This window comes from Cryptomeria japonica, chromosome 1, assembly GCF_030272615.1.
Source record: "Cryptomeria japonica chromosome 1, Sugi_1.0, whole genome shotgun sequence".
Taxonomy (NCBI): Eukaryota; Viridiplantae; Streptophyta; class Pinopsida; order Cupressales; family Cupressaceae; genus Cryptomeria; species Cryptomeria japonica.
Genome location: NC_081405.1, coordinates 208,315,276 through 208,328,891, shown reverse-complemented (window position 1 = coordinate 208,328,891; position 13,616 = coordinate 208,315,276).

The following is a 13,616-nucleotide window of genomic DNA, read 5'->3' as shown; positions in this document are numbered from 1 at the left end:
TTGTGATTTCATTTGATTTGCATTGTCTTAGGTAATCTTCATATGTTATGGTGGATCTTTGTTGTTGTTAGGCTAGGGTTTTGTGGTTGAATTTATTGAGTCTTTCAACATTGTTGTTATCCATTTTCACTGTATACATTTTGGCACGCCTGGTGGGGCTCTTGTCCCTTTTGCATTTAACATCTTTTGTTGCAGATTTTTGTTTTGAAGCTGCAAATCTGACATTTCGGACAACATTTTGATATTTCGCATCTGCGCACTTTCAAATCGCGTTTTTGATTTTTTGCGGCGTCTATGAAATCCAGAACCGCATCTGCGTCTTTGACAATATTTTATTTTTTTTATAGATTTCGGGAAACGCATTTTTATTCCATAGTCGCGTTTGTGAAGTCTTCAGGCACGTCTGTGTTAGGAAAATGCATCTGAGTTTGGGAGCCGCATCTGTGTCAGATCTAGGCATGTCTGTGTATTCTAGTAGCATCTATGTCTGTGACAATTGCGTTTGTGTTTGGTTGTTACGTTTTTGGTTTCATTGATTCAGTTTTCGTCATTCGGATTTCAGATTTGGTTTATTTTGGGCTAACATTTTCAGATCTAGCTAACGAAATTGGTGCAGCTTGTCTTGAAAGCAAAATCATTTTGTTGAAGGCCCCTACTTTCACAAAGTCTTTTGGATCTAAAATTTACCTAACTTGTGTGCTTGTAGGAAGGGGTGATTATTTGAAACAATCCAAGCTACTAATAAATCTTTGTTGCAGAACCTTGGCAAGGGTTTTTGATCTTTATTGTGTGCCTTGTTTTCATAGATTAGCAAACACTTCAATTGGTACACTAAAATTGAACCATTGTCTTTTGTGTCTTGAGCAATAGTCTCTTTTTGTTTAATTTTTAGAGGACCTATCTCCCCATGTGGTCATTAGGACTACTAGTGAAGAGAGAACGACCCAAGTGATAGCAAAAGAAAAACCATCTTCTTCCAAACCACTATAAATAACTGTATCCATGGTGAAAACTATGGATAACGTGTGCTGATTAGTTCATACCAACACTATGTCTCCCCATAAACCTGTTTGATCAAATTTATTTGATCATTTGTAGGGCATAACCCCTATCGAATGGGAGCCTTCTGTATTTACAGAGCTGAAAGTGCCACATGTATGGCCACACGAACGGATGCCCTTATTAGCACCTTTTTGTTTTAGAAGCCAAAATCCCTCTAGTTGTTGGGGCAGGAGGTCGGACCTCTGGTAGCGGCCCACACACATACGGTTCTTAGTAGAGATACAAAGTTCACCACAAGGAGTTTTCATGGGGACTAATGCTTGGCTGCCCCAAGAAGTGAGTGCCAAGGGTGGAGCTAGTGGGGTCAACATCTAAGTATCCGCTTTGAATAGCATAGCCTCGGGGGAAACTCCATGTGGGATCAACAACTATTGTCTTGGCCAGCCATAAGAATTGTGCTTGACTTATTTTGAACAATCAAACATTCAAGACCAAACATCAAAACATTGTGTCTTTTGTGTCTTCAAGTGTATGCAAAACAATTTTACATCAAACAACACACTTGTCTTTGAGTCATTTTGGAGTCTAAACACTTGCAAACATTGAGTCCTCATCAACACTATGTCCTCTTGTCACGAAAAAACAATCAAACATTCAGATTTGGTCACAACAAAACAACTTCACAGATTGGAAAAATTGCACAAAGTTTGCAGAAACGCGTTTGTGTCTAAAAGACTCGCGTCTGTGTCATCTAAACACGTCTGTGAAGGGCAGAAACGCGTTTGTGAAGGGCAGAAACACGTCTGTGTTCTCTTGAGCAACATTGCACTTACAACATCTCAGAAATGCATCTATGTCTGACAGAACCACATCTGTGTCATTTAAGTGCATCTGTGTCTGACATAATGGCGTTTGTGTCCTTTAAGCACTTATGTGAAGTATACAGGCACGTCTGTGTTCAGGATTGAAAACTTTCATAGTCCAACAAACAAGAACAGTTAGTTTCAGACTTATTGAGCTTCTTAGGCTATCTCTTCAGGTTTTCATCTAGCATTCAACCTATCTTTGGGTCTCACAAAGTCCATCATTGCTTTACACCTTACATTACATTCACATTTGTCTAAACTTGAGTCAAAAGGTCACTTGCTTGTCCTCATCATACTTTGTCAACACACTACATACAACAACATTTTGTTAAGTGGTCCCTCATCAAGGTCTATCACCTTTGGGTCTCATTTGGTCTTACTTAGAGTCAAGGCCAACTTACCTCATCAAGAGAAACTATCATCTCTTTGGAAGCCACACCTACTCTACTACATACATACTTAGTCTTACACTTTGGACATTGCAAGTACACCTGAGATTCATTTACATTCCATCCAAACTCTTGGTCTTCCATACTCATTTCATATTCATCTAGTCTCACACATCTTGGTCAATACCTAGTTCATGGTTGAAACCCATTCCCAAAAATCTAGGAGAGAAGCTAAAGAGACTCAAGAGTCCGCAAACATGAGTGTCTATGAGTATGACGATGATGTCTTTTTCAATTCTGATCATAACACATTACCTGACATGGATGCCTATAGAAACATTCCAAATGTTGAGAACATGGACACTACAAACAACAATGATATACACAATGACAATATGGACAACTTTTCCGTACATTCATCAGAAGTGGAAGACACCATTATGATTCCCCATTTCATTCGATTGGTTGAGGAAATAATGAGGAGAGACAGACAATATTTCTTACAAGTAATAGCACAAAGTGGAGCCAAGATCCCTCATGATTTTGACATGTCTCAAATAATGGAAAATCGACCTTTGCAACAAACTCACTCCAACATGGATCAAAGGAGGCCTAATAGTGGAGGCAATAGAGGACCACATATGGTGCCTGAATCACCATCATCTTTGTTTCAAAAACCAGAGGTCTCATACACACATGGTCAAGCATATGATACTCACCTTCACAAACCATTATGGAAATCTTATGCAGAAAAATATACTCAATCACATACCAATGATAAGGATCAACCACCAAAGCAATTGGATATTCAAAGGCATGCTCAAAATTTGGACACAAGGAAAAACCGCATCAAATTTGGGGGCAACACACTAGAACAAACTCATGACATGCCTATAGAGTATGGTATACATGGACAAATCAGATATTCCATTCCTCACCATGACTCTATACCAAATAGTCCATATACGCAACATCATTATAAACCTCCTCCATATGAACATGTGTATGATCAATATCATCCATATATGCAACATGCTCCTCCACTCGATGCTTCAGGCATGGGGTATGGCCCAAGAAGTCGGTCTCCACCTAAGAGCAATTTGGAACAACAAATCAAGGACTTACAAAAGAAAATGGAGGACATAAATACATCAAAGCCAACTTACACAATGAGAGACATATGTCCCTATCCATTTGACAAAAGCATTCCAATGCCTCCTTTTCCTACACACTTTGTGACACCTAAGTTTGATAAGTATAGAGGAAAAGGGGATCTTAAGGCACACATAAGACAATTTTTCAGAGCTTGCATTGAGGTAGCAGCAGAAGAGACATATTTGATGAGATTATTCCCATAGAGCTTAGGTGATCAAGCTATGGAATGGTTCTCCCAACTTCCACCTGGTATTAAGTCATGGGGTGACTTAGCAGAGGCATTTATTCAACATTTCTCATACAACATAGAGATAGACATATCAGTCACTACTTTGTGCAACACCAAGCAAAAGGATGGAGAATCTTTTTCATCATTTTTACAAAGATGGAGGAATCTAGCCAGCAGATGCTCTTGTGAAATTCCACAAAAACAAATGGTAGAGATGTTCACCCAGAATGTTAACAAGGACATTGGTTATGACTTGAGAAAAACTTTCTTATCCACCTTCAAGGACGTCATTGAAAAAGGCGTAGCAACAGAGAAGGTCCTAATTGAACAAGGAGTCATTAAAATATTCAAGGAAAACAAAGATGACTTTAAAGGAAAAGACAAGCCAAGATTTTGGAATAAAAACAAAAACACAGTCAATGATTGTGTTGTTGATGCCAATACAATACGACCAAAAATCATTTTTTCTGGATCAAGCTCTACAAACAATCAAGTGAATACTCAAACAGCTTCCAAATCATGACGGAAGTACACTCCATAGGGAGAACCACTTGAGTCAGTTTTCAAGAAGCTAGTGGCAAACAAAGTAATCACTATTCCAGATTTTCCTCCATATGAACCAAAGGTTAAACCAAATTGGTGGAATGATGATGAATATTGTGAATTTCATAAGAGCAAGCATCATAAAACAGGAAATTGTCATCGACTGAAGAACATCATACAAGATCTCATTGATAGAGGTGACATTGAAATTGAAGGACACTCATCCAACCAAGAACATGAAATGTTTAAGGAACCATTCCCAAAGCATGACAAGGGAAAGTCTAAAGCCACAGATGACCAAACCAACTATACCAGAGCATCCTATAACTATGATTCAACTATCAATCACATTTCGATGGACAATTATGTCTCTACCATTATCATCAAGGACAAAACGCCTAAGAATTCTACCTAAAGACCCAAGATTGTCCTAAAAGGCATTGGATCTTCTTCCGAACCTACCTCTAAATGTAATGTTACAACTCATCAAGGTAAATTCACTTTGCAAGGTGCTCCAGCTAAAAACACCGCTTCCTCATCAACCAAGCCTGACTATGACCTTGTAGAACAGTTAGGGAAGACACCCATGCTCATCTCCATCCTTGAGCTTTTACGCATCTCCCCCACACATAAAGCTATTCTTGACAAAATCTTGAGAGACACTTCTGTCCCTACTGATCTGAACGTGGACTAGTTTCAAGCCATGGTAGGATACCTTTCCGTTCCACATTCCCTTACTTTCATCGAAGCTAACGACGCCTCCACGAGCCAACCACATAATGCACCTTTGGACATTGAAGCCTTCCTACACAAACATCGAATAAAATGAGTCTTGGTAGATGGAGGAGGAGGTCTAAACATTTTCACATTGAGCACTATTAAACAATTGGGATATTTTGATAAAGTTATGAATTCTACAAACAAAATTACCATCAAAGCATATGATGATGAAGAGCGGTCATCCAAAGGCACATTCACCTTGCCCCTCAAAGTTGGGCTAGTTACAAAGGATGTGGTTTTTCAAGTCCTAGACCTGGATCTCACATACAACATATTGCTAGGACGTCCATGGATTCATGAGATGAGCACAGTACCATCTACATATCATCGAAGCATCAAGTTTCCACACAATGGAGTTGAAGTGACCATCAAAGTTGACCCAAATCCATTCATATATTGCAACAATCTGCGACCTAGATTAGAAATAACAATTCCAGCCAATCAAGAAGCTATCCCTTCATCAACATATGTGGATCCAGAATCATTGAAAGCTTCTACATCCAAACAATTAGAGCTGAAAGAAAAATTCAAGATTAAAGACCTAGGATGTGGTGAGTATATCTTTCATGTTGATCAACTCCCACTATCTCCTAAGGTATTCAGTCGACATGAATAATCTATAAACAATTTGCAATGTCAAGCAATTGGGTGTGAACCACCTAGTGTTGTGGCTACTAAGTCTGAATGCAAATCTCCTCTAGTGGTGCAAGCATCTTTTGATATCAATAGTCCTAAGAGTGGTTCCAAAGAAGAATTTATTGAGCATATTGCCAGCCCTCTTGAGAACTCATATAGCCTTACCATTTCATCCACTCATTCCATTTCCACTCCACTTCCAGACTTGGATCAACAAGAATTACAAAAGCCCTTACTCATTGGGGATCAAAAATCAAGTTTTGAAAAGAAAAATCCAAAAGTAAAAAATAAAGAAAAGTCCTTTAGTCCAAATCAAAATCAAAAGCTATTGGACTCTGCAAAAATCAAGGTCAAGGATGAAAATTATATGAAAGAAAAAGAGCAAGAGATGATCTCCCCTAATATCAAAATAACTAGGGGCAAAAGTCCTACAATTTTAAGTCAAAAAATATACTTGTTGATCCTAAGTCTCCATCATGTCATCCTACTTTCACTTCTTTTCACAATCATAAGCCTTCATAACTCATCCCCTTGTTCCACACATCATTTCCCTTCTGGTGATACATCATGGACCTTTAATGGAACTTTCTTGAAGGACTTTGTTGTCAAGGATGCCCAAACTTCTTTAGGTGACACGCATACGGGCTTGTGTAGTCCACACACTAGTAATTCTATCTCAGTTCCTTTATCAAGGAAGACAGTCGCTCGAGGTACATATCATTCAATCAAGGAACGTTGTAGTTACAATAACAAGGTAAAGCCTCTCACATTTGAGGTGGGTGACTTAGTTCTCAAAGAAAATCCTAAAAATCAGCAAGATAGAGAGAAGAAGGGCAAGTTTGAACCGAACTGGCTTGGTCCTTACATCATCACAACAACATATGGATCTGGTGCATATTAGCTCTCAACTACAGAGGGCGAACCTTTGGAGGATCCTATCAACAACGTGCACCTTCGCAGGTTTTACACATAGCTCTTCAGAGTATCCCAATTCAAAAAATACAAAAAAATTCAAAAAATTCAAAAATACAAAAAAATCATAAAACATAAAAAATCGTTACTTGGTGAAAACCTGGCAAACAAGCGCCTTGTGACATAAATTTTTTTTTGTCCAACGGTGAAAACCACTTTGGTGACACCCTGGGCAAGTACCATGGTGAAAACTGGGTCGCCGGCGCCATGTGTAGAGAAATTGCTCCTCCCTCCTTCAGGATTCCATTTCATCCTTTCACTTTGCACACACTCACAACCTCTCCATCCATAATAAACACCCGATCCCATCATGGCTTTTTATTGATCTACCTAAGATTGGTTAGCCATTCATAATAAACATTCATTTTCATCCCTTTCCATCCATAATAAATCAACTCCTATATGTGGCTAAAGCAAATCCTATGTCTAGTGATGGGTGTGGAACTAAGAGCATCGCCTATTTCGAGGAGTACAGTTTCTTCCAATTTTCTTCAGTCTATCCGCGCACAATCTGCAATAAAGCAACATTTGCATCGCCAATCTACAATAAAGTTCTCTCTTCTCCGCAGTAAAGTATCAGTTTCATGGATTCAGTCAGTTTCAGATGAGACACAGCAGCAACAATGGGCTTCAACAAATCAAATCTTTCAACAGACTCAGACAAAATTATGGTTCAGTGCTATCTATCCTTTTGTGAGAGTAAACATTGTGACCACAATCAAATAAGACTTATACAAGTGACAAGAGACACTAAAACTTGAGGACTACAGTGGATGTTGGTGTCGAGTCTTGGTTTTCTTTTGATTTTATCTTTTGGTGACATGTCTTTTAGCTTTTCCGGGAAGTCTTTAACTGGAGATTCTATCTCCAGGATGTCTTTGACTAGAAAGGCGAGGATGGGGTATCGTCACCTATTTTTCTTTGCTGTCTATGGATTGTCTCCCAATAATGCTATGACTTGTCCAAGGATATGAGGACACTGTGAGTCTAGTATGAATTGGGGCATTCCTTATTTGTGACTGTCTTATCTCCATGCAAGTGGGTACAATGACTTTCTGGGTTGAACATATGCCTTGATTGTCATAACCTACTTGCCATAATAAAGCTCAATGATGATAACGCACAAGAAGCTCTTTCACTTTCATATCTTCTACCTTCCATCCCCTTTCTTGATTGACTTCCATCATCCTTCTTGAGTCCGTGTAGCCTGCTATCACATGACTGAGCATAATGACACACCAAAAATATCTACATTTCATGTAGTTGCACCTGCATTATCACATATTAGGCATTTCATACATACATATAGATATCACAATTGCATCACATCCTGCATACCACACATATTAGCACATCTTACATTTTCATCATGTAAATAATCATTTGCATTATCATATTCATTTGCATTTCATACATTCATATTAGCATTTCATACATAACATATTAAAAACATAAAAGAACAAAAATATTGCATTTCATTATGTACATATTTGCATCCATATCATAAGCATCACATAGAAACATACATCATGAAACATCTCATCACATAGGTACACATGCATATAGCTACCGTAAAGATGAATCATCTCATATATATCTCAAAATCATGTGTCATGATAAAATGATATCAAAATACATATGGCTACACAGCCAACCCTCGTGTCGCCCTAGCCAGACACAGGAACCATTGATCACTCCTCCTAGCACTACTGGTAGTGCTAGTCTAGTTTGTGTCATTGTGTCCCACGCCATGTGTTTAACCCTCATCTCTAGTCCTAGATCCTAGAACACTCATCTCAGGGCCTCCCTGTCCCCATCTCGATCATAGGGTATCAGCTCCCCGTCGATCGATATCCTCAGAATCCTTTAAACATCCTCCAAGGTGACTGTCATCTCACCCATCGGCAAATGAAAAGTGCATGTCTTAGAATGCCATCTCTCAGCAAATGCAGTCAGCAAACCCATGTTCACCCAAAACTCAGGCACATACAGAATGTATCGTAGACCCATAACCTCAATAGCAACTTGGTCCTCGAATGTCAACTATGGTCGTAATCTCTGTGTCGATGGGAATCTCTCTCGCGACTCTTGCAGTCAAACAAAGCAATCATGTCAGTCAAAGTGACACTCACTGTTCATCACAAAGTGTTGCTTCTATCCTAGTGGTACTCCCTATTCATCACAAAGTACTACGTGTCTTGCACTCCCTGTTCATCACAAAGTGTTGCTCATATTTTGCACTCACTGCTCATCACAAAGTGTTGCTCCTATTCGTACTCCCTGTTCATCAAAAAGTACTATGTCTTGGTACTCACTGTTCATCACAAATTGCCTCGATCTATCCTATTTTAGGGCCTCTACTTGAGTGTATCCTCTTGAGTAGTTTCATAATTGGCAACGTATGTTCTATCACAAAATTGTCAATCCTAGCCCTATCTGCTATCCTAGTCTTCCCTAGAGGACCTGCTTGAGTGTATCCTCTCAGCAGCTTATCCAATCGACAGCGTATGTTCATCACAGAACTGCCGATTTGACCTTGAAGACATAAACACGCTTACAGACTGCACAAACGCGCCTGCTCTACACAGACACGCCTGAAATACACGGACGTGCCTCTGCTCTACATAGACGTGCCTATCCTGCACAGACATGCCCACATTTCACAAATGCGCCTGCACAACACAAACGCACTCACATCTAGCACAAACACTTTTCCCAGCATAGATGTGTCTGGCACAAACGCAGACACGCCTAGCCAACATAGACGCGCCTGGCACCAACGGAGACGTGCCTACACATTTTTGACATTTTTTGACATTATCCTAAAGCACTTTTATTGCACTACTTAGCATGCATTTATGACAACAATTAATGCGACAAAGTACAAAGAGGTTTTGTGGTACTTACCAGCTCTCCTACGTCGGCTGGCCTCTGAAATCGGTGAATGCGATCGAATCTGTGAACCAATGCCATCACTGCTGACTATTGTTGCTCTATTCTCTCTCTACACTCTGATCTCTTGGATGTGTGGATGGCAATGAGGATGTATTCCCCTCATGGTCTATTTTATAGACTGCCCTAGCCCTATCCCTAGCCCTCATTTCCCGAGTCAGTCTTATTTATCTCGTGACTCTGTCACTCTATCCTATCTAGTCAGTCCATTCTAGCCTTTCTTTCTTATCGAGAGACTGTTTGCGATCTTTCTAGACATTTTCATCCAATCTCTCGAGGGGTCATATCATTCCCATCTTGGGGCAACTTTGTATCAGTTCATATTATCTTCTTTGAAACAACGCGACAAGCTGCATTGTCTCGAAGAGGGGCAAAATGTATACACCTGAAATTGTCATGTCTAATTAAATAAAAAATTTATTTATTTAATTACTTTAGCCTAATTCTTCTATTAATTAAATAAATCTTTATTTATTTAATTAATTCATTTATCCTCTTCTAGCCTTATTTCTCATTTAAATAAATACATTTATTTATTTAAATTACCCTTTTCCTAAATTAAACAAATATCTTATTTATTTAATTGATCCCACTTCTTCTATTAATTAAATAAATCTTTATTTATTTAATTAATTCATTAGCCTTTTCTACCCATGACACATGTCATCCATCTCTTAATTCATACACTAACTACCCTCTCATTATTTTATTATTTTCTCTACCTACCCTCTAATCATAGCTGACCATTTATCTTTTACACCTCTCAATCTTATCCCTCCATTTCTTATGGTGTCTTCTATATAAGAAGATGCTTCTTTCATTATCAACCCTAACTGACTAACTACTTGATTACTCGACTACACTACGCCTTTGCACTTTTACATGCGATCCTACTTGCAACCACATTTCCGTTCTTTGTTGAGCTCTTGTGCACATATAAAATCTGAGAGCAAATATATCAAGCAAGATCAATGGAGATAGGAAGAATGGAGATTCAAACCCTATTGGACATGTGATGGTATAATCTTTGTGATTTCATTTGATTTGCATTGTCTTAGGTAATCTTCGTATGTTATGGTGGATCTTTGTTGTTGTTAGGCTAGGGTTTTGTGGTTGAATCTATTGAGTCTTTCAACATTGTTGTTATCCATTTTCACCGTATACAATATTATTTTAATTTTTCAAAATATATACTATTTTATTATTTGTATTCTTTGTTTCAGTTTAAAGAAATCACTTATGTGGATTTCTTCCCCCTCGGGTTACTTTTGGAGGGTCACCCTTCTCATTAACATAGTTCACTTGTCTGATGATTTTAAATGTAAAAATAAAATCCTATATTCTGTTACTTTGATCGTGTATAGAGTAGATTATTTTAATCACAAAATTTTAAAAAATATGTATTGCCTTTATTCTAATTATAAAATTAAAATTTTATTTCCAATCAATCAATTCCATACCATCTTTGTATAATTGAGATGCAATTGTCACCTTCACTGTTATTATATATGAATATATATTTACATATAATGGTACAACCTAGTTGAATATTTCATGTACCTTGACCTGTAAATATAAGAGAACAATGGAGTGCAGTGTTTGGCATGTGAAATGAGCTTCCTTTGTATTTTCTCTCTAATGGGAAACTAGTAATGGAGCATTAAATGATGTATTAGCTTATGTATGTTATAGAACAATTGTCCACCCCTCATATGCTTCTCCATAAAGAGCATCTATATTTTTTAACTTGATCAAAATCAATGCACCATGGATATATATAATATTTGTGAATAATAGGCATTATTCATATTTCTTTTCCCAATTTTAATAAAGTAGATAATTCTTAATTCTCCAGCTCTTTCATCGGTTAATTCTTAATTTTAAGGCTGCTTCCACTCTCCCCCCTATGGTTATGTAGCAATTTGTGGACGACACCTTCCTGTTCGGCCTTTCATCGGTTATTGAGGCTAAAGCATGGAAGCATCTGTTGGGAGAGTATGCTCAAGCCTCTAGTGAACTAATTAACTATTACAAGAGCAAGGTTTACTTCTTTAACACTGACAAAGTCCTCCAGGGTAAACTCATCCAAATCCTGGGTTGTAGTGTTGTTGATCTCCCTGATTCTTACCTGGGTCTCTCCCTCACTACCAAGGAGGTCACCCCTTCTTTTGGGAATCTATCCTTGAAAGAATACAAAAGAAACTCGCGGGCTGGTCCGGACAAACTCTGAGTAGTGCAGGTAAACTCTACCTCCTAGCGGCCTCCCTTCAAGGTGTCCCTGTCTACTTTCTCTCTTTTTTCAAGATTTCCAATTCTATGGTTGAAAAACTCGAGAGAATCCAAAGAAGCTTTCTATGGACGGGTTTGGAGGAGAAGACTAGAATCAACTTAGTCAACTGGGAAAAGGTTTGCAAACCTAAGAGAATGGGTGGCATTGGGATTAGAAAAATCTCTGATCTAAATAAAGCCTTGTTGACCCAAATCGGATGGATCCTTATGAAGGGAAAAACTGACTGGAGCATGATTATGAGGGCCAAGTACTTCAACCACACCCCCTTCCCCTCCCTCATATCTTCTAATGAGCTCCCTCCTGGATCTAACATCTGGAATAACTTTGTTAAGAACAGGAAACTTCTCAAGCAGGGTCTAAAGTGGCAAGTTGGGAATGGTTAGAAAATTAGATTTTGGGAGGACAACTGGATTGGGGACAGACCCCTTGCCTCCTCCCGATAAAATTGCCTATTAATCCCTCTGAAGGATTCGATTGGCTCCCTTGTGAGCAACTACATCTCTCCCTATCGATGCTAGTTAAGGCTTGATGATAGTCTGGGAAATAACCCCCAATGGATTCATCTGCTTGAAGAACTGTAATCACTCCTACAAGGGATCAGGATTCCCTATTTCACTCACACTGATAAACTTGTTTGGACTGCGAATCCTTCAGGGTCTTTTAGCATTAAATCGGCCTACAATCTCTTGGTTGCCTCCTTCAATGACTGTTGCAGTTGGAATGAAGTTTGGAACTCTCAGCTCATTCCTAAAATTAACTTCTTCTGGTGGATGACCCTTCATGGGAAGGTTCTTACTATTGACAATCTGAAGAAGAGGGGTTTTATGCTTGCCAACAAATGTGTTATGTGTAGTGGTGCGGAGGAAAGCATAAATCACCTCTTTATCTCTTGCCCTTTTGCTTCAGGGGTTTGGCACAAGGTGCTTCAGAAATTCAATTTGGCTTGGACTTTCTCAAAAGATTTGCAACAGTTTGTCAGCAATTGGAAGTGCCCTTCTACTCACCTATCATTCACTCTTTTTTGGAGACTCATTCCTCCCCATGTCTGTTGGCATATCTGGAAGGAAAGAAATAATAGGATTTTATGTGACACCAGCAACTTGGTTGACACAGTGACTGACTTAGCTGAAAATTACCTCAGGGAAAATGCCATCATCAGCAAGTGGAGAACACTGAATGTCAGCCCTATGGCTCTGGACTGGAGGTGGATTCAAAATTGGAAGTTGCCAGATAGCTTCCTCAGATATGACAATTCAAAAAAGATGGAGAGGCTTAATACCAGATGGTCATCACCCCCCCCATTGACTCAAGCTCAATTTTGATGGTGCTGCTCGTAGTGGTTCTACGACAGGGGGTGAAATTATTAGAGATAGCCTGGGTAACCTGGTCTTGGCCTATACAAGGAATTTTGACTCTATTTCGAGCAACATGACCTATAAAGTTTGTGTTAAGAATTAGAATTATAGGTGAGAAAATATAATATTGGTAACATGGAAAAATCGCTGAATGCAATAGTATGTGATTTTTAAACTTGCATCTATACCATGCAGTTGTGAATATATTGGGTTAGAATTTCTTTTTGTAAAACATATACTATGAAGATGGCGACAAAAACAAATACATTGAAAGTTTAAGTATAAAAGGTTGTATTGAAAATTGTGTACCTAAACTTATTATAATGAAAGTAGATTTAGTTGGGACTATTCCTTTTTCTTGGTAATTCTGTAAGGTTTTTTTTTCATTCTTGAAAATTGATCAAAGGAGAATGATGGTTCTATTCAAACACCTTTTATTTATTTAAC